At 47.6% G+C, this 20904-nt stretch overlaps 1 long non-coding RNA gene across 3 annotated transcripts; it reads right to left on the bottom strand.

The window, feature by feature from the left end:
- Positions 1-17: 17 nt before the first annotated feature.
- On the bottom strand, positions 18-20904 carry LOC135895813 (uncharacterized). Of its 3 annotated transcripts, none has more exons than XR_011511346.1 (9): positions 19169-20903; positions 19027-19094; positions 16350-16549; positions 5092-5258; positions 3053-3251; positions 2912-2968; positions 1075-1743; positions 888-1004; positions 18-814 (listed from the first exon to the last, which is right to left on the bottom strand). It is a non-coding gene; the product is annotated as an uncharacterized lncRNA (long non-coding RNA). The 3 variants fall into 3 exon arrangements; XR_010562504.2 differs by having other exon boundaries at positions 22-814; positions 1569-1743; positions 19169-20878; XR_010562491.2 differs by having other exon boundaries at positions 888-1743; positions 19169-20904.

The following is a 20904-nucleotide window of genomic DNA, read 5'->3' as shown; positions in this document are numbered from 1 at the left end:
ATGGTCGTCGTGGGGCGCAATTGGTTGCAAAACATAGGCGAGTTCACGACGAAAAAAAAACTGATTTTGCTGCATGCACTATTTGTTGATGACATAAATTCGTATCCTGACAGTGATTGGTTTCGACAAGTTGGGCTCACAAATGACGATGAGTAGAAACACATTGGTGTACACATACTGACGGAAATCTGAAATTCGTGATCTTAGCCCTCTGGCGTTCCACTGGATGACGGACGCTGCCTTGACTTCTTTTCGGAAGGATGGGGTATGGACAGCCATTTTTCTAGTTGAGGGTTTCGAGCACTGGGCTTAAGGCGTCCAGCACTTTAATTGCGCTTCGAGATGACGGTGTCCCCATGTCCACTAAAATCGTTCGGATGGCCTCCATGAGGGAACGTAGCACCGAGATGACTTGACGATCTGTCTTAGGTGACTCATCAATGGCCGGAGAAAGCTCCGGTGGGGCCGCGACCTTCTGAGGTTCCTTAGCAAGGGAGCGGCTCGGTATCGTAGGCCATTCCTCAAAAGAATTAAAGAGTCTTATCTGATTCCCTCGTGGGAGTGTTGGGCCCTTTCGCGGCGCGACTAAGTGGTACCGTAGCGGAGCGGGTACTATCTCTTCGCGCATGCGCCTTCTTTGAAGACGTACGATGCGTCAACGTCGACGCCGGACTTCTGCTGCCTCCCTGTGGGCCGTATTGTCTGGCCATTTACTTCAGAACCGCGCGCTCCCTCTTGATGCGGGGACAGTCTTTCGACGAGGCTGCGTGAAGGCCGCTACAGTTGGCGCACTTCAGAAGCAGACGGTAGGAACCTGAAATTAGGCAGGGCTTGTTAAACACTCGAGAGCACAGCCATACTACGATGCTAGTGTTCATGGTACATGCCAGGAGTAGTGCCGGACGAGGAACGAAGTCGAGTCCACCAGCCACACATCCCCGACGAGGGAATGCAAAAGAGTTAAGACGGTCGGTGACGACACGACTGGTGATCAAGGTCATCATCTGCGACGCAAGGAGAAAAGTAAACAACCAGAAAAGAACAGCTGGAACCGCAAAGAAATGGACCACTCACCGTAGCTGCTGCACGGCCGGGCTTCGCTCCAGACCGTGGGCGACGTAAGGTCGCCGCAATAGCTAAAAGCTGGCGAGGCAATTTCCGAATGGCGTTTGCTTCCGTGATTCCACATTTCGCTCGATAGCACTGACGCGCCCGGGCTACCTTGTCACGAAATAGTGGGGTCGGGTTGCAAGGCCATTCGGAAGGGTCCATGTCCCTGACGCACTCGTAGAGGACGGCTATCAGCTGTAGCCTGTGCAGTGCGAGCTAAGCCTTATGTCAGCTAAAACCTGAAGCTATACGCCGCCAACCCGCAATACGTGGCCCGTCCTCTTCGATTCCGGCACGGAGAAGACCCATGTGGCCGCAAGCCATGCCCACGAAACCTCGGGCTTACAGCTAAGCAACCCTAGTGAGCGCTAGCTGGTGCAACTGAAGAAACAGCTAACTTCCCTAAGGCGTGCGCCACCCTCGCCAGCTAGACCATCTAGAATATGCACAATGACCACCTGATGAGCGTTTAGGACGCTCGATGCGAAGCTCGCAGAGACGACGCTCGCCGTGACGAGGGGTTGCCGCGCAGGCCCTGGAGTTAGTGGCCACGCTCAGACTTGGACGTCCAGTTGCCGGCCGATGTGCAAACGGCCACAGCCGTAGAAGGATGGTTGCTCAGAAGCATCTGATCTGGAACGTAGGCAAGAAAATACTTGGAATTTTGAGCAGGAACCAGTGCTGCCAAATTGTCACGTGTAATATTGTCACATCTGTGGGCGAACATTTTCCACACGCCAGGACCAAATTAATTCAGGAAAGCATCTATACGCTGCGAGGAAGTCTTGCTGATAATCTGCGGCCAAATTCCCTGCAGCAGACTTTTAACTAAAACCCATTCGACAAGAAAACGCTAAACAAGCACGATGGAGTACAAGTTATGTGCGTCTGAGTGGCCGGCACTTGAAAAAAAAAACGGAAGTTTCGAAACCAGGTACAGCGCCTTGATAAAATGCCTTTCAAACCTCGGACATCGAGTTCTAGTGTCAGCTAGTCACGCGTTCAAGCAATATGTAATATCAATCAAGAAAGCCATCTGTAAATGAGAAGCTACACTTCCCGCTCCTCATCGGCATGTTTCAAGCATCATACTCGGCTTAGAAAATAAAATTACACGATGTTCAGTTTGCCCACGTTCTTTCTGAACACGTGATGACCCAAAACGTATGAAACTGGTGGTCATCACATCGTAGTGGAGCAATCCAGCGCCCTAACGAAAGCTCTAACCAGCTTTGCTGAAACTAAAAATTTAGTCTTACTCGCACTGGAGACGCAAAAAGTGGCCGAGCTCGCTTACGTTAGCCTTTCGTAATGTGTGTCACTGCAATTTCAAGTCAGCTGCAGAAAGCGTAACCGAAGCTGGCCACCCGTAAGTCGACATTCAGAAATCTTGCAAAATAGCGTCCGTGTACTAATTCAGGCATGTCACATTGACTTCAGCTGTCTGCTAATATAAACAACTATTGCTCATATTTGTACACTGCATTTTTTGGGGCTTGCAGCGCAGCTCAGAAAGAGCAAAAAGGAAGGTGGAAGGGGTAATGAAAGGGAACGGAGAACAGAGTGAACGATCCTTTTCATTACCCCTTCCACCTTCCTTTTTGCTGTTTCTGAGCTGCGCTACAAGCGTAAAGACGTCATGACACACCAACTCGCACAAACTGTCACGCTTTTGTATACTGCAGCACATTAAAGCGAAAAAGCACTTCTGACGTGAAAAAAAATTTAACACGTTTTTCACTGCCAGAATATTTCCCCCGAAATCTCGGACATATTGTCCACAACATGTAAAATTTCCCACCTTTTGGCAAAACTGCCTTGGACGTTCTCCTCGCTCACCGCCATCCAAAACGGTCATCTGCAAAACGAGAACAGCAGCGGGCTTATTGTTGACCACTCGAGGACAGAGCCGAAGTACGAGACGTCAGTACGCGATACTCACTAGTAGAGGCGGGCGAGGAGCAAGGTTCCGACTGCCAGCAGGACGCCATGGGTGAGGGAAGGTAATTTAACAAAACACCGTCGGCCAGATTACGAGTGGCGCTCTAGGTCACTCCCGAAGGGGACTTTGGGAGGATGGCAAACGGGGAGCAGCCTACTGGATAACTTATGGGCTTCAATCGAACGCAGACGTCGGGATCCTGAAAAGACAAGATTCCGTACTGAGCATTTCCACTAAAACATCCCAAAGCGTCTTGCACAGAAACGATTTCTCGGTTTTTTGAAAAAGCACAAAAGTGGTCTCGCGACACCAGCGGAGTTTTGAGCGGGACAAGTTAACTGAGCTACCAATGTTGCAAACAAAGGAAGCAGTAATAATATTGAATGGTAGCTATAATTCAGTATGAATATTCCTAAATTTAAGATGGGCCTTTGATGAAGTACAAGACTAAGCACTCTTCAGGGAGTTTTCTTAGAGAATTAGTGGGTGGGGGCTTAACGTAATTAGAAGCTACCTCCGAAATTGTAGCAATGTGTTTCACAGGTGCATCTATCTTCAAGCTAATGTCAGTGAATAAAGGTGTATCAAAAGGGCATTTTAGGGCAGCTTATATTTTTGCTTTATAGGTAAATAATAACGCTACCATTCCACCAATAGAAAAAAGGTTTTGTACGCGGATGACATGAATTGTCTGATACATGATACAACCAAACAGGCGGTTAAGGGAGTTGTCAAAGTTGCCAGATGTGACCGAGCTTCAATTGAAGCACATAAAGCAAAGCAACGTGAGCATTTTTTTAAAGGTTTCGAAGCATGGGAGTAAACCCTTTATGTCTTGCGGCATCGATCATTTAGAGCGGACAAGCAGTATGCATTATTGAATGCTTTTCATGACTACGTTGGAATGACCACGTTGGCAATTTAAACATGAAGCGATCTGATAGAATAGGTGCTTTAGGAAGGACGAGACCAAATGCCACTTAGATGCAGGTCAACCATCTTCGATACGATCACAGACGCAGTATGTATTGTCATGTGGGGCACAACTTTTAGCACTAAAATTAAAAGGCGAACGATGAAATAAGGCATTTCCTTTCGCTTCAAAGTTGCCTAAGAACAGACAACTAGAGATTCCAGAGTTCGTTACAAATCCAATTACACACGTGCATACTGGCGACATTAATACAGAGTTAAGAGATCTACAAAAAACTTGAACCAAGGACAAATCACGGCGACAGCCTTGACCTCTTGAACTCCACTGTCGGGAATGGTTGCAATACTGAAAGTGAAATTCAGCAAGCAAAGTCCTAGAGACATTTCAGCAAGCTACCAATAATTTTTTTCCTGTACGCCTAGGTAGTACGAAGTTTTTTTTTTGCTTTTTAGATGTTAAGTTCTTTTTCCTGGGCTAGCCAATTAAGTTTACGCAGCAAACGGTTAGTAGGGTTTTCTTCGCCAAAAAAAAATGTATTGTATTGCGTTAACATTGTTAGAGACTTGTTCTTTCATGTTTACTCGCTAACGATGTATACTTTCTTCGTACTACTTTCTGCTAATTCCCTGTATTCTCCCCTCACGCAATGCTCCTTCGGGAGCCTATGAGGTAACTGAATCAATAAATAAGCAATTGCTGACAGAACGTTAAGCTTTGTTTAGTCACGTGATGTGTTGAATTATAATTACCACATAGTAAATGCATTTCATGATTGCTTATTAAATGGTAGTCCAGATAAGTAAATTTCCATTAAGTGCATAAAAATCGACAATTCGTTTTTTTTTTATTTTAGTGACAATGATATGTTACCGCTGTTGCTCGAGTGCAAAATATTGAGGACAGGGACTTAGTCAGCTACCGACAAGCACTTGTATTCCCTGGTTTTCCTAATTATATTTCCTTCGTCGTATGCGTATATTTGTCCAAGCGATCAAACAACTTTATGTAACGAAACGGAAGGTGAATCTGAAACTGAAGCAATAACACCCATTTCGACCACTCGAGGACACAGCCATAGTACGAGTGGTCTGTGCGTGGTACTTGCCCGCAGCTAAGAAGGGCGACGAGCGATCTCGTCTGCCGGCGAGACGGCACCGGCGAAGGGGAACGGTCGGTCACGGTACGAGCGGTGCTCTAGGCCACCTCCTGAGGGGGACGTCGGGAGGATGGCAAACGTGGAGCAGCGCACTGGATATCCATCTTACACGTGGGCTGCGATCGAAAGCACAGGTCAAGATTCTGGAACAATAAGGCATGGATGCAGTAAGGCTAAGTGCTGGGGGAGTTGGTGCATACCGAACGAGGAATTAAACCAGTTAGACAGGCGCAGACACACTAAAGAAGTACATAGGACGGTGCTCTTTTTTACTATCAAGCGACTCAACAAGCATCGTGCTGTGCACTTATTTGCACTGTGTATGCATCTTGATGGCTGGTTTAGTTGCTTGTTCAATAAGGCATGGACATGGCTTTGCTAACAGCACCCACCTCATAATTGACCAGTTTTACGTTCTGCAGCTAATGGCCGCGCCCGATCTGCCGGCGCGCGTGGAACAAGCAGTGCGGTTCGATGAGACTTTGGCTGCGCAGGAGCACATCGCCACATGCTGCTCCCTGCTACACCTTGTGTCGGATTAAGTGGTAAGACTGAAGGGCTACACGTGTGGACCGCTCTGCACATATCGACATAGCGCAACCATACCTCAGAATTTTAAAACTTCGCACCGTCAACGGCGCGGTGACCGGGCATAGCAGCGCTACCTGCCACTCCGGTCTCAAATTAACCCCTCACCTACATTGTGCAGGTGGGTAAAAGTTGTGGTACGTGTTAGCGCGAGCAGTACCTTTGTAGTAGCGCTGGCCTTCCCACGACCGCTCTTTGGGATCGACACGGTTGTGTACTTCAGCTTGCTTATGCGAGCGCACATTGAAACCAACCCAGGACTAGAGCTGGAGCAGATTGCTAAGGAACTTGAGGAAACTGCCGTCGATATTAGGGACATTTAGGAATAGAGACTGGTTGAACAGAAACTCGTTAACAATGTTGCAAAAAAAAATTAATGCTTGCGAAATCAAGGTTAGTATGAATGGAATGATTGAAACAAAATAATAAGACCATCTAGAAAATGTCAGTAGGTTGTCAAATTACATCGTTTATGGCACATGGTGTCTATGGGAAACAAGTACGCAAGTAGATACCGTTTCTACAGGGTTTATTGACAGCGGGAAGCCAAGTTACGTGGAGTCGTGCGCTGAACAGCCTAGCCATTCGCGACAGACGCAAGCGCGTGTTGCAGCGCCGAACCATCCATCATATCAGCATCAAAGAGGCAAGAGTGACACACGAGCTCTCTTCGGCTTATGCAATCGGGACGTGCTCGGTCCGGAAGCGGTCACTATTGAACGCATCCACGGTTAATGCAAGGTAAGACGAAAGGCAAAGCAAACCGCGTTATATGTAAGCTCCCGAATTCTCGACGAAGGATACTTCAGTGAGATTTGAAATTGAAAAATACGGGATATGGTTTGTCGAGGAAGACGGCAGGAATAGCACGAAAACAGAAAGTTGGAACGGGACTAAAGAATCCGTATGAGGCACGAGAAAGTGTCGCTCGCATTAGACAAGCTATGCAAAAGCAATCGGCCGTACGTCTCTGGTGCGACCGTTGCAACAAAGTGTAATTGCAGACAAACGCCGAGTCATCGAACATCTTGGAATTTCTGTAAAACGAAGCTTTCCTGAAGCTGTTCATACCGGTGTGTTTGACGGAAAGAAAACAGGTGAGTGCAAGTTCTATCGCGTAATTAGCCGCGCTACACAATGAGACATCTTAAGCAGGCTTGTATTTGTTCGTGTCTTATTTTAATTGCACCGGCTGCGTCCTCGGCAATGACCCCTTCTGTGCATGTGCCATTTCACCACCCACTTTTGGGCAGCTCCCCCCTGAGGCTATGTGCCACAGTATGAAAATCTGTTTTAAAATATCATGGAAGCACTTGAACAACGAGCAAGAGAGCAATTACTTGTCGCGAGCACGTGATACTTTAATAAACCGCTCATATTCGAAGCATTCATCGGTCTACCGTTTTCAACAATAGTGACCAGAACCAGCACACTACCTCCCCGCCCATGAGGAAAGTCAACCTGCAAAGAAGCAGAAAAGAAAACGGTGGTGAAGCAGCGGATCGGGCAACGAGACCGAAGAGAAAATTATATGTAAGCATCGGGACTGCTCACTGGCAAGCAAGGCGCCATTGTTACTGGACTAGAAATGAGCGAAGTATATAGTAACGAAGAGAAGGAAAGCGCTTCGTCCTCAGATCACGAAGCATATCAACGCAATTAACAGACAAAAGTTGCACACAACACAACAGATTATGGGAGAGACTGAACAGCGCCAGCGAACGAATGGAGGAATTTGAAAGAGAAAATACTGCCAAAGCAGTATTCGAATGATAGAGTACGACATGAGAATAACAACGATCTTGCCTACAATACAGTTAGATTTGAGCAATATAACAACGCAGGTGGCGTCACTAAGTTCAGAACAAGACGCAAGGGAAATACATAAGCTACCTAATCTGAAAATTACAAAGTTTGGCGGAAGAGCTCTGGAGAGGAATCGCTTCTGGGCTCAATACGAGTGAGCAGTTCACTTTAGACCTAACATAAGCAAGGAACAAAATTTTATTAGCACCTCTAACCGGAAAGGCAGCGTATGCTATAGAAGGGCTTCATTGCTTTCTCTGTATATGAAAGTTGCGATGAAGCGATAAAAATAATGCGAACAACGTTCGGAAATTATGAACGATCAGTGGAGCTGCGCATGAGTGTGCTCTTGAGTCGAGAAAATGAGGTTGATGCAAGAAACTGATTAACTACGCAAAATAGTGCACGGAGAGCAGTTGAACAGATTGTCGATATGCACCTTCAGCGATTCGAGTGCCAGTTTCGCGTCGATGTTGACAGCGTTGAAGAGAGCAATTCCACCTGAGTTATCAGTGCAGTTCAAGTCAAAAGAAGCAATGAAAAACAGCTCAGCCATGAAAGCTAGCGCGCAAAGCAACAGGAAAACAATGCAAGGAAAAGCTGGACAGGCTTAAGTCATTCCAGCGGTAGCAAACATGTCAGGAAGACAGTGTTAACAGGAGAGGATAGTTGTGAAGCCAAGAAATAATAGCATACAGTTTCGGAATTACAGCATTTATAGCTCAGAAACTGAAGCTGCCTGTTCTGCAAGCAGAACCACGTAACTGAGGACGGTCGTCGGAACATTCCACTAAGGAAAAAAAAAAAACATTCACTGAGAATAGAGTGTGTCAGATGCAACCGACCAGAACACTGCATTTCCATTTTCCTCTAAAAATAGGGGTAAACAGTGCAAAGGACAACATGCCAGATAAGTAGGCAAAACGGTGCGGCAAGAAAAGGTAGAGCAGGTCAGAACACAGCAAGCGGAAGCAACGACGGCTACCCTACACGTAACTGAATATGTAAAACAATTTTGCGCTTTTGGAGACATCTGTAGCTTGGATAGGGGGAGAATAAGGTGGCAGACAATGCCAATTATTATTAGACAGCGAACGCCAGCGGATATATATTGCAGCTGGATTAGTAAAAGAAATAGGAGCGAAGGTATTACAGGAAAGGCTGACGACTGGTTCGCTCGAAGGAGACGAAAAATTCAAATTAACGCTGTCCAATTAACTGTACAAACGCGATGAAACAGATCAGCCGTGGTAATAGAAGATCTGCAAGCCGACGTCGTATCTGTTGTCTACCTGCGACAAATCAATTCCAACGAGAAAAATGGAAAGCTACAAGTGGCGGACGACAGAAGCGAGACGACTGCAACAGAAGCCATAGGACTGCTGAAGGGCTCAATTATCGGGAGTTCTTCGCTGGCAGAACGTAAAATGCGGAAAGAAGAGTACTGCAAGGCTCCAAAAAGGACTCCAAAACAATTTCACCAGGCACGAAATCAATCAGTCATGGTTCTAAAGGTTCAAGCTGTGGAAACAATCCAGCAAGAGATATACAAAGGTTTTGGAGCATTGAATCAATGGCGATCCCCAAAGAAAGGGTCAATACTAAGGAAACCAAAATTCAATCACAGTAAAATAGAAGTAAACGGTCGCCATCAAGTCCACTTGCAGTGGAATGAAAGCGTTAACTTGTACATAAACAAGGAAAATTCAATGAAAAGACTCCCTGTGCAATATGCAATATGCAGATACATGCGCTGAGCGTTAACACTCGATAGACTCCTTTCGAGAAGATCGAGCCACGACAAAGGTTCGTGTAATATTCGATGCCTCTTCAAACACGCAGAAAGGCATGTCATTAAACGACTATCTGGAGGCAGGACATCAACACTAAGGAAAAAGCGGTCCTATATGGAGACGTTTAAAAGGCATTTCTGCAAATTTCGATGCACTAAGAGGACAGATGCCATGAGATTTCTGTGGTGGGTGCGTGACGATGCGAGAAGCTGCGGAATGAAGCACAAACCTGCCTCATGACGAGTAACTTCCGGCAAAACTCCGAGCCCGTTTCTTCTGGCAGCTACAATCAATCAAGCACCATTTGAAACAAGTGGCTGAGTGATTTGGAGATGCAAGAACCAGTATACAAAGATTTACGTGGATGATGTAATCCTTGGGGCAGCAATGTTTTAAGGTGCTGTCAAGTTATACAAAAAGGCAAAACAACTGATCAAAGAGGTGGCGATAAACTTCGGAAAATGGACATCCAATGAAGAGAGCCTAAACAAGATAGACGAAAACGAAAGGGACGACGATCACACAGGGATGCCATCGAAAGGATACACAATATTTCTTGCAATTTTATGGAAGTACTCAAAAGATGTGCTATCCTTTCCTGTGAACAAGTATGCATCCTTACCAGCAACAGCATACTTAATCAAAAGGACAGTGCTGCACAAGCAGCAGGAAAGATATTTAATGCGCTTGGCTCGTCACCTTTTACGATACGCGCAGAGATAGCCTTTCAAAAATTAGAGAAGGGACGATGCGCGAGATGAGCCACCCTTTAAAGCAGAATGCGAGAAGTGGAGGGAACCGATGTCTAAAACGAAGGAGCTGCTGGTTTTAGTTCTCCAATACTACGCAAGCAAGGATCAAATAGAACAAGCATAGAAGCTGTACGTCGACGGAAGTGCAACAGCATACGAAGCGGCACTATACTTGGCTGTCATGTAAACCGATGGAACAAAGTCAAGCCTACCGACAGCGAAAAGCGACGCAGCTCCAATCAAAGAGCCAAGTTCCACAAGACTTGAGCTAATGGCAGCGGTGATGGCATCAAGGCTAGGCGTCTAAATCAAAAGTCATTTCACAAGAATTGAAGCAGCCTGCTTGTCCGAATCAATGATTGCACTTTATTGTATCAAAGGGACAAGCAAAGGCGATACATTTGTTAATAGAGTCGCAGAAGTAAGAGGAAACACAAACGAGCGAGTCGTGCATTCAAGGTGAAGACAATCTGGGGGATCTACACACACGTGGTATAAGCGCAGACGTTGACGGACTCGAAAAATAGGGTGGCATGGACCCGAATGAGTTACATCTGTGGAGCCGGAAAGAGCAAGCGTAATTCACACGAATGTAGAGGTGGACGATGAACACGAATGACATCGTCACACCTACACAGGAACAAGAGAATAAACTAATCTTGGAAATCAAATTCGTCATACGGGCGGCATCCAACAGCACGTGTTTTCAGGTTCATAGACAACGCAAGATCACAAAGGCCGTTTACAGGCCGTTTAATTGCAGAGACATTGGATACGACGAAAGTACTACTCAGGCAGCCAAGTGGCAATGCCGATTCCAGCGCTAAGTAAATTAAAATAAATGGACAAGTATTGTCACAACAAAGGACTCGCAAGACACACGACTTGCACCACAGCCGAGAATCAAAGCCAGCACGTCATCGCATCTCCAAAGGACGGGTATTTCACTGAACCGCCAATACGTCACTTTGATCAAATATTGCTTGGCGGATTTCAAGCAAAGCTAGCGCAAGTGCGGGTTAAGTTGCGAATATTGCAGGGTCGCCAAGCTGTGAAAAGTGTTTTAAATAAATGCATAGTCTGCAAGAGGCGTAACACATCATTATCATCAGCCTGGTTACGCCCACTGCAGGGCAAAGGCCTCTCCCATACTTCAACTACCCCGGTAATGTACTAATTGTGGCCATATTGTCCCTGCAAACTTAATCTCATCCGCCCACCTTACTTTCTGCCGCTCTCTGCTACGCTTCTCTTCCCTTGGAATCCAGTACGTAACCCTTAACAACCATCGGTAATCTTCCCTCATTACATGTCCTGCCCATGCCCATTCCTTTTTCTTGATTTCAACTAAGATATTAACTCGCGTTTGTTCCCTCACCCAATGTGCTCTGTTTTTATCCCTTAACGTTCAATTTAATTAAAAGCTGCTAGAGCAGCTTGACAAAAGGCGCAGGAACCCGTTACAAGGCATAACGGACAAGACAAAAAAAGAGGTATAATCGCAAGCAATGGAATCAAACACGATTTCAGTTTAAGAAATCAGTTTTACAAGATACGCCAAAGATAAGCAAATTAAGTATTGAAAGAAAGAAACAAAGTTGAGAACAGGTAACGAAAAGCCGCAAAGTTGAATAACAGTTTCAAGTGCACTGTACGCAATCAGTAGGCATGAAAACGCGAAATAAAAAAGCAATATGACTTACAACACGATACATAAGCAATCGCAAACACTTTGTACATAAACAGTACACAGTAGGCCAGAAACATGGTATCAAACACACAACTCACAATACGCTGGATCTTTTATTTAGTTACAATTGCACAACATATGTTCGAAGCTGCCTTCTACTATATCCAGCAGTATTTTGGTGCTTATAAGTGTTAGGGGAACATTGTGAGCCAGTGTCTGAAATCTAATTCGTACGAAAATGTGGTATCGCCCACATATCAGTGCAGCACGTTTTAACAGTCAACGAGTAACGTGGTAACGATGCCAGAGAAGAGAGGTCATTAACGATTTTAGTTGAAATATTAAACAAAATTTAACAATTAAACAACGTTACACCTATCATTCTTATTTCCATAGCTCATTGCGTCGTCCTCAATTTAAGTAGAACCCTTTTCGTAAGCGTAGAGGTTTCTGCCCCGTACGTGAGTACTGGTAAGACAGCTGTTATATACTTTTCTCTTGAGGGATAATGGCAACCTGCTGTTCATGATCTGAGAATGCCTGCCAAACGCACCCCAGCCCATTCTTATTCGGATTATTTCAGTCTCATGATCCGGATCCGTGGTCACTACCTGCCCTAAGTAGATGTGTTCCCTTTCCACTTCCAGTGCCTCGCTACCTATCGTAAACTGCTGTTCTCTTCCGAGACTGTTAAACATTACTTCAGTTTTCTGCAGAATAATTTTTAGACCCACTTCCTCCTTTGCCTCACCAGGTCCGTGAGCATGCACTGCAAATGGTTCCCCGAGTTACTAAGCAAGGCAATATCAGCGAATCGCAAATTACTAAGGTATTCTCCATTAACTCCTATCCCCAATCCTTCCCAATCCAGGTCTCTGAATACCTCCTGTAAACACGCTGTGAATAGCATTGGAGAGATCGTATCTCCTTGCCTGACGCCCTTTATTGGAATTTTGTTGCGTTCTTTATGGAGGACTACGGTGGCTGTGGAGCCGCTATAGATATCTTTCAGTATTTTTACATACGGCTCGTCTACACCCTGATTCCGTAATGCCTCCATGACTGCTGAGGTTTCGACAGAATCAAATGCTTTCTCGTAATCAATGAAAGTTATATATAAGGGTTGGTTATATTCCGCACATTTCTCTATCACCTGATTGATAGTGTGAATATGATCTATTGTTGAGTAGCCTTTACGGAATCCTGCCTGGTCCTTTGTTTGACGGAAGTCTAAGGTGTTCCTGATTCTATTTGCAATAACCTTAGTAAATACTTTGTAGGCAACGGACAGTAAGCTGATCGGTCTATATTTTTTGAAGTCTGGCGTCCCCTTTCTTATCGATTATGTTAGCGTATTTCCAAGATTCCGGTACGCTCGAAGTCATGAGGCGTTGCGCATACAGGGTGGCCAGTTTTTTCAGAACAATCTGCCCGCCATACTTCAACAAATCTGCTGTTACCTGATCCTCCCCAGCTGCCTTCCCCCTTTGCATAGCTCCCAAGGCTTTCTTTACTTCTTCCGGCGTTACTTGTGGGATTTCAAATTCCTCTAGGCTATTCTCTTCCATTATCGTCATGGGTGCCACTGGTACTGTATAAATGTCTACAGAACTCAGCCACTTGAACGATCTCATCCATATTAGTAATGATATTGCCGGCTTTGTCTCTTAACGCATACATCTGATTCTTGCCTATTCCTAGTTTCTTCACTGCTTTTAGGCTTCCTCCGTTCCTGAAAGCATGTTCAATGCAATCCATATTATACTTCCTTATGTCAGCCGTCTTACGCTTGTTGATTAACTTGGAACGTTCTGTCAGTTCTATTCTGGCTGTAGGGTTAGAGGCTTTCATACATTGGCGTTTCTTGATCAGATCTTTCGTCTCCTGCGATAGCTTACTGGTATCCTGTCTAACGGAGTTACCACCGACTTCTGTTGCACACTCCTTAATGATGCCCATAAGATTGTCGTTCATTGCTTCAACACTAAGGTCCTCTTCCTGAGTTAAAGCCGAATACCTGTTGTGTAGCTTGATCCGGAATTCCTCTATTTTCCCTCTTACTGCTAACTGATTGATCGGCTTCTTATGTACCAGTTTCTTCCGTTCCCTCCTCAGGTCTAGGCTAATTCGAGTTCTTACCATCCTACGGTCACTGCAGCGCAACTTGCCGAGCACGTCCACATCTTGTATGATGCCAGGGTTAGCGCAGAGTATGAAGTCTATTTTATTTCTTGTCTCGCTATTCGGGCTCCACGTCCACTTTCGGCTATCCCGCTTGCGGAAGAAGGTATTCATTATCCGCATCTTATTCTGTTCTGCAAAGTCTACTAATAGCTCCTCCCCTGCTACTCCTAGTGCATATGCCATATTCCCCCACTGCCTTGTCTCTGGCCTGATTCTTGCCTACCTTGGCATTGAAGTCACCCATCACTACAGTGTATTTTGTGTTGACCTGACCCATCGCCGATTCCACGCCTTCATAGAAGCTTTCGACTTCCTGGACATCATGACTGGATGCAAGAGCGTACACCTGTACGACCTTCAATTTGTACCTCTTATTAAGGTTCACAACAAGACCTGCCACCCTCTCGTTAATGCTATAGAATTCATGTACGTTACCAGCTATAGTCTTAATCAGGAATCCGACTCCTAGTTCTCGCCTCTCCGCTAAGCGCCGGTAACACAGGACGTGCCCGCTTTTTAGCACTGTATATGCTTCATTTGTCCTAACTTCAATGAGCCCTATTATATCCCATTTACTGCCCTCTAATCCCTCCAATGGCACTGCTAGACTCACCTCATTAGATAACGTTTTAGGGTTAAACGTTGCCAGGTTCAGATTCCAATGGCGGCCTGTCCGGATTGGACAGGCCGCCAATCCGACAAGACAGGCCAATTCTGCCTCCCCTCCCGGCAGACAGAGTCAACGAATCGGGGTAATTGCAAGTCACAGGAGCTGACCTGACCGGAAGACTTTATGCGAAAAACAAATACGACACTGGAACAATACGTTTTCACCTGCGCGGTAACGAGAGGAGTACACTTGGAGATGACCAATGCCATGTCGATATCCAGTTTTCTTTTAAGCTTTCCGGCAATTCACCGCACGACGGGGTATACCTGCCGTTATCTGTTCGTACAGCGCCAGTACCTTTACCAAGGCCGAGAAGGGAATGCTTGAAGCTGTTGGGCACGAATGAGCGAATGATTACTGCAGTAGCCACCAATGGAAAACAATAGCCGAGTGCGGCCAGTGGAGGTGAGGGAGGATTTTTCGAGTGCCTCACACGAAGCCTGAAGACATTGATGCGAAAAAGAATCTCAGTGGAGCAGCCACGCACAATTGTAGCAGAAGTTGAAGGAGCGCTCAACAATTGGCCGTTAACCTACGTGCATGGCGAACCTAATGAGCCCACGCCACTGATACCTGCCAACATAGGCGGACACCAACTGTTTCAAAGTGGACAAACAAGGCTATACAAAGGAGACGTTGAAGAAACACAGCGAAGCAGATGTGAACTCGTAAAAGCTTGGTGGATGAGATGGCATCGCGAATATCTCAAGTAAATAGGTGCTACTGTACTGGTGTTAAGACCGGGTCGAAGAACATATAGGAAAATGTGCCAAATTGAAAGAAGTTACCCTGGTCGCGACGAAATAAGGGATTGTCTATTTCAGAAAGGCAACAAATAATTTTTCGGAACATCTGCGAACATCTTTGAAGGGTGCCTCAAACTGCCCGCCAAAGCCTATGCAAGTTGGAAGGCGGGAGCCTGTGAAATATCTTCTTCGAAGTATTCGAAGACGAATACGAGAAAGGCTCCTTGCCGCGAGCTACTTCAATAAACCATTCACGTTCGAAGCAGTCACCGGTATCGATCTTTCTAACATGCGTCATCAACACGCCGCGGTCATCCGAGAGCTAGTTACGGTGTGCGCAGTGGGGGATATCCCGCTTCTCGGTCCGATACCTCGCTCTGGAAAAGTGCCACACGTATTATTGGTTTGGCAAGTAAACACCCATAATTTATTTAGTTTACAACTTCTATCACTCGCCGTGTGACGCAATGATAGTGTCGACCCTTCTCCCCAACTATGAGCAATGGTGCACAAGCAAATCCCGCATCGCTAGCTGTATGTCCTACTACGTAGACAAGTCGTGCGCGCAAGGCAACATATCACACTAACTCGGCGCTAGAGTGCATACGACGTGAAAAATCGTCACCAATTGCCGTCAATTAACGGACACAGTACACAAAGCTTTGCTTATATGGATTCGAACAGCGCGCGGGAGCCGCGTAATTTATTTTTTATGCATGCGCTGTAGCGTCCAGTACCACCTACGACATGCGAGCAACTGGCAAAGCGGCCACACGTTGCGGCTCCTACTAAGGACGTTTGTGCCTGAAGTAGTCCCACATGCTATGCTTCGAGTCAAGAGCGGCAGTATTGGGAAAAGCACTAACAACTAAATATTAATAACAATGAATAATAATAACAATGAATAACAACAAAAACAACAACAACAATAATAATAGGACACAGCGATAGTACGAATCGTGTTTAAGCGATATTTACCAGTAGTAGCAAACGAAGTTCCCCGGAGCAGAAGGACGCCATGAACGTGGAAATGCAAAGGGGCCAACGCAGTCAGCCACGGTAAGAGGTGCTCAAGGCCATCTCCGGTGGGGGACGTTGGGAGTATGGCAAACGTGGAGCAGCACACTGGATATCCTTCCGACTCGTGGTCCGCAATCTCGAAAGCGGACCTCGGGATCCTGAAACGACAAGGCTTTATTTAAGCACTGAAGGAACACAGATGTAGTACTGCTATTCATCTGTACAGTGCTCACGGATTGAAATAGGACATTCGGAGCGCGTGGCCGTCGCTACATGCAGCGCCGCCCGTGGATGCTCATGGAACCAAGGTGATGCATTGTGGTATAGCGCGAGGGGGAGAACATCTACAACGCAGAATTGTTCCTTCCGGTCGCCAAGGGGCCGGCCTGTGGTTTACCACACTGCCTGCGTGGCGCTGCAAGGCTTGCGCGTTCGTCTGCCGACCGAAATGGTTCGGCGGTGCGCATTACCCGTTGTGCGGCGGCGTCTGCTTGCGCATCTTGCTTGCGCGTTTTGGGCGATGCGGCACGCATGCTGTGCAATTAAGACACAGGATTCAGCTACGTGATAGCGCCGTACGTGCCTTCGTTGACATGATAAACACTTGCACAAAAGAAAAGAAAGTTTATTTCGTCCGTTTTGTAACGACTAAAAAGAAAAGAAGCAGTCACATGCCTGTCTTCGTGCAACATTTAAACGAAGTCTCAGTATTTTGTTGGTTCGCCCCTAGCAGCGAATACGGCGGCCATTCTGCGTGGCAAGCTTTCGTAGAGGCTATCGCCCAAGGAAGAAGGCGCTAGCTTCTCCCATTCTTCTTGAAGAGCCGACCACAGGTTGTCCGAAGAACACATGTGGAGCGGCCGACGAGACAGGGCCTTCTTTATTTGAGCCCATACATTCTCAATAATATTAATGTCCGCACCTTGCGGAGGCCTGTTCAACACCATCACACACTTGTCTTCCAGCAGGCGAGTCACGGATGCTGCGGTGTGAACTGGGCTCCGGTCGTGCTTGAAGTAAAACAAGCCGTCCTTAAATGGGCCAACCAGGGCGTACGGCATAAGCATGGTGTAGAGGAGGTCAAAGTATGCTGCGGCATTAAAGCGGCCATCCAGGCGTACAAGCAGACCCAAGCCTTCTTTGTAAATACACCCCCACACGTTGACGCTACATCGACCGCTGTTTGTAACACGATGCAGATTTGGGGTGTCGAACCTGGCTGAAGGAAGCGGAAAGAACACAAGACATTATTTTACTTCACTGCGATTGATAACCGCGACGACAGGGGTCTGCCTCTTGAATGTTAGCAGAATGCACTGCCTTTAGTGACCATTTCTACGAACTGCTTGTGTCCAGCCCACGAAACAAGGCGCTGGTGAAAAGTTTTTTGGCGTGTGCTCTCTCCTCGTGGTAGCGGAGTGCACGGAATAGAAAACCTAATTTTTGATGAAAACGCATACCTAGCCGCTACATACCATCCATCCCATCTATCATGCGCTACGGGAATGCAAAGAAAGATAAACATTGGCGGATTTTTTTTAGTGAAGCTGTGTAACCCCCGATTTGTGAAGGAGTCCACCTGCCTCGTGCTTCGTGTCCTCGACGCTCGCTGCTGCTGGTCCCATTTTTATGTGAACGTGCTCTCGTCCGTAAAAGGACATTCTGCCACACTTCCGCTGTGCAGGACTGATGCTGCTGTGCAAACAGCAGCCTTTTGATCCTGTTTTCTGAAGAGATGAAGGGCTTAATCGCCGCCACACGACTACGAAGGCCACTTGTGTGAAAGTTCTCGCGTACTACTTGTGTGCTGGCTGCTAGCCCCTGGTCGTTTCGTATTTCTTTCGCCGTCATCTTCGGGTTTCGTCTCGCTGCTTCAACTATACGCTCGTCGTCAGGGTCAGTCGTCACCTTTGGTCGGTGTCCTCTGGGCAGATTTGTCAAGCAAGCATCCGTCCTGAAAGCCCGCACAATCCTGCTCACCGACGAGCGGGGGCGTAGTCATATCGGCGATTTGTTGCTGCGGTAAACCTGCTGCAGACAGTCACAATCTGCATCTGCAAATGGGTATGCCTGGCATTTCTGGTCGTGTCTGAAACGGAGGCGCGTCTTGTGATCGCGATATATAGCTACCTGTGGCGCGGCTTCTGCTGACGTCAGTGCGATCAACGATGCCGGGTGTTTTCATTTCGGGGCTGAATAAAGAAGGCAGTTTCTCGTCGGCTACTCCACAGGTGTTCGCACGAAATAAGCTATTCTTTTGTACAGATGTTTATCACATCGACGAACGCACACAAGGCGCGATCGCGCAGCTGAATCCCGTGTCTTGCTTCGCATCGCCAAAGCGCGTGCAATGAGAGCGTCGTCTGCTCGCGCAGGTGTGCACCGTCGAGCCATTTCAGTCGGCACACGAAGGCGCGCAAGCCTTGCAGCGCCACACTGGCAGTATGTTAAACCACAGGCCGGCTCGTCGGCGACCGGAAGGAGTAATTCTGCTCCGTATATGTTCTCCCCTTCGCGCTATACCACAATGCAGCACTTTGGTTCTATGGGCACCCACGAGCGGCGCTGCATGTAACGACGGCCACGCGCTCCGAATGTCCTATTTCAATCCGTGAGTACTGTACGTGGTATTTACCCGGTGCAGGGCCACGAGGCCACTCCGACGAGGGAACACGGTAGACCGGGCGCGGTGCGAGTGATGCTCTGGAAAATAGCGAGGACAGTAAGGCCACATCGAAAAACGAACAGCAACAACGGCAACGAAACGGGCCGCTTACTGTAGCTGCTGCGCGGCCCAGCTCCGACGAGAACAGCAGGCGACGTCCGGCGTCGAGGTACTGCGTAGAGCGGGTTAGTGCCTAATAGCTGGCGAGGTTATGTCCGAAGGCCGTTTGCTTCCGTCATTCCCACATTTCGCTCGATAGCACGCGCACTCACGCGCGCGGGCTATCTACGTCACGAAATAGTGGGGTCGGGTCGCAAGGCCGTTCGGATGGGTCCATGTCCCTGACGCAGTCGTAAGAGGACGGCTATCAGCTGTTGCCTGCGTAGTGTTAGCTAACCCTCTGTGTCAGCTAAAACCTGAAGCTATACACCGCCACCCCGCAACACGTGGCCCGTCCTCTTCGATTCCGGCACGGAGAAGACCCGTGTGGCCGCAAGCCATGCCCACGAAACCTCGGGCTTACAGCTAAGCAACAACACTAACCTTACAGAATTTTGTAGTGCAGCTATACAACCCTAGTGAGCGCTAGCTAGTGCAACTGAACAAACAGTTAACTTCTCTAAGGCATGCGCCACCCTCGCCAGCTAGACCATCTAGAAATAAATGCACAAAGTGCACACACAGGCCTTTTGAGCGTTTAGGACGCTCGATGCGAAGCTCGTAGAGACGACGCTCGCCGTGACGAGTGGTTGCCGCGCAGGTCCTGGGGTCAGTAGCCACGCTCAGAGTTCATCCACAGTTCAATAGTCCCGGCGCCGTTGGGGGGTGGAAACGCGCACAAACAAAAGAACGAGTACTCGGCAGTAACTACTTGCGGCTCATATACGCTGTGGCGGCTCGACCGGAGTGTCGTCGGCGTTTAGTAACGTAGTTATGCCGGCTGGCGGTCACTTACACTCCGGGAGCTCGAAAGCGGGGCCAGGAATTGCCGAGACGGAGAAGGCAGGCTGGTCGGGCAACAAGTCTCTCGAGGAGTGCCTCACGTTTTTCAGGTCCGGTACATGAAGTCAGTGCTTCCAAAGTCGGCCGAAGGCGGGAACATGCGCAGCGTGTAACTTCGACAAGCGCTGCCACTGTTAGCGCGCAGTTAAGACCAGCAGGAGCTCAAGGTATGGTGCGACGCAGAAGGCAGCAGACACGACGCACGCCGAAGCAGACGGAAAATACAAAATGGCGGCCCAAGCCCCCGGATGCTCGCTACATGTCCACAACGACCGCGGTGCCAAGCTCTTCGGCGCATGCGTTGATACGCCCGGGCCATTTCTTTTCTTCTCTCATTGGTCTAATGTCGAACTACGTCGTGATAACGGCGGCACGCTAGTCGCCGTTATCATCGTGATCGGCGTGCGGGTGATGGTAAAGACAAAGGAATAAAAAAAAAAAAGTTGCAGCCTGCGTACAGCTGCCGACCGCGGAATGTTCTAGAAGCTTCCACATGCTTCCACTGTGTTCTTGGACATGGAATGGCGTTAGCGTTGTCGCCGTAGTTTTATGGATATTATAATCCGTGGACGCAATCTTCGCGGTTCCGTGGCCACCTTCGCATTCGCGTTGGGCTCCGGCAGCGAGCATGACTTGCAACTCGTGAGCGCGCGCCGCGACATGTGTCGAGTTGTCTGTACGCGCAGTCATCTGCTCCTGCCGCATCGTCTCTCTTGGAAAAAAAAAATGAAATTCTATAGCGTGCCCGAACGACGCGATCTTACTTTGAGACATGCCGTAGCAGGGGCACTAACGGGCCAATTTTGACCACCTGGGGTTCTTTCACGCGCGTCTAAGACCAAGCAC

Source organism: Dermacentor albipictus, chromosome 1, assembly GCF_038994185.2.
Source record: "Dermacentor albipictus isolate Rhodes 1998 colony chromosome 1, USDA_Dalb.pri_finalv2, whole genome shotgun sequence".
Taxonomy (NCBI): Eukaryota; Metazoa; Arthropoda; class Arachnida; order Ixodida; family Ixodidae; genus Dermacentor; species Dermacentor albipictus.
Note: the sequence above shows the minus strand (reverse complement) of the source record. Positions and strands in the feature narration are given on the sequence as shown.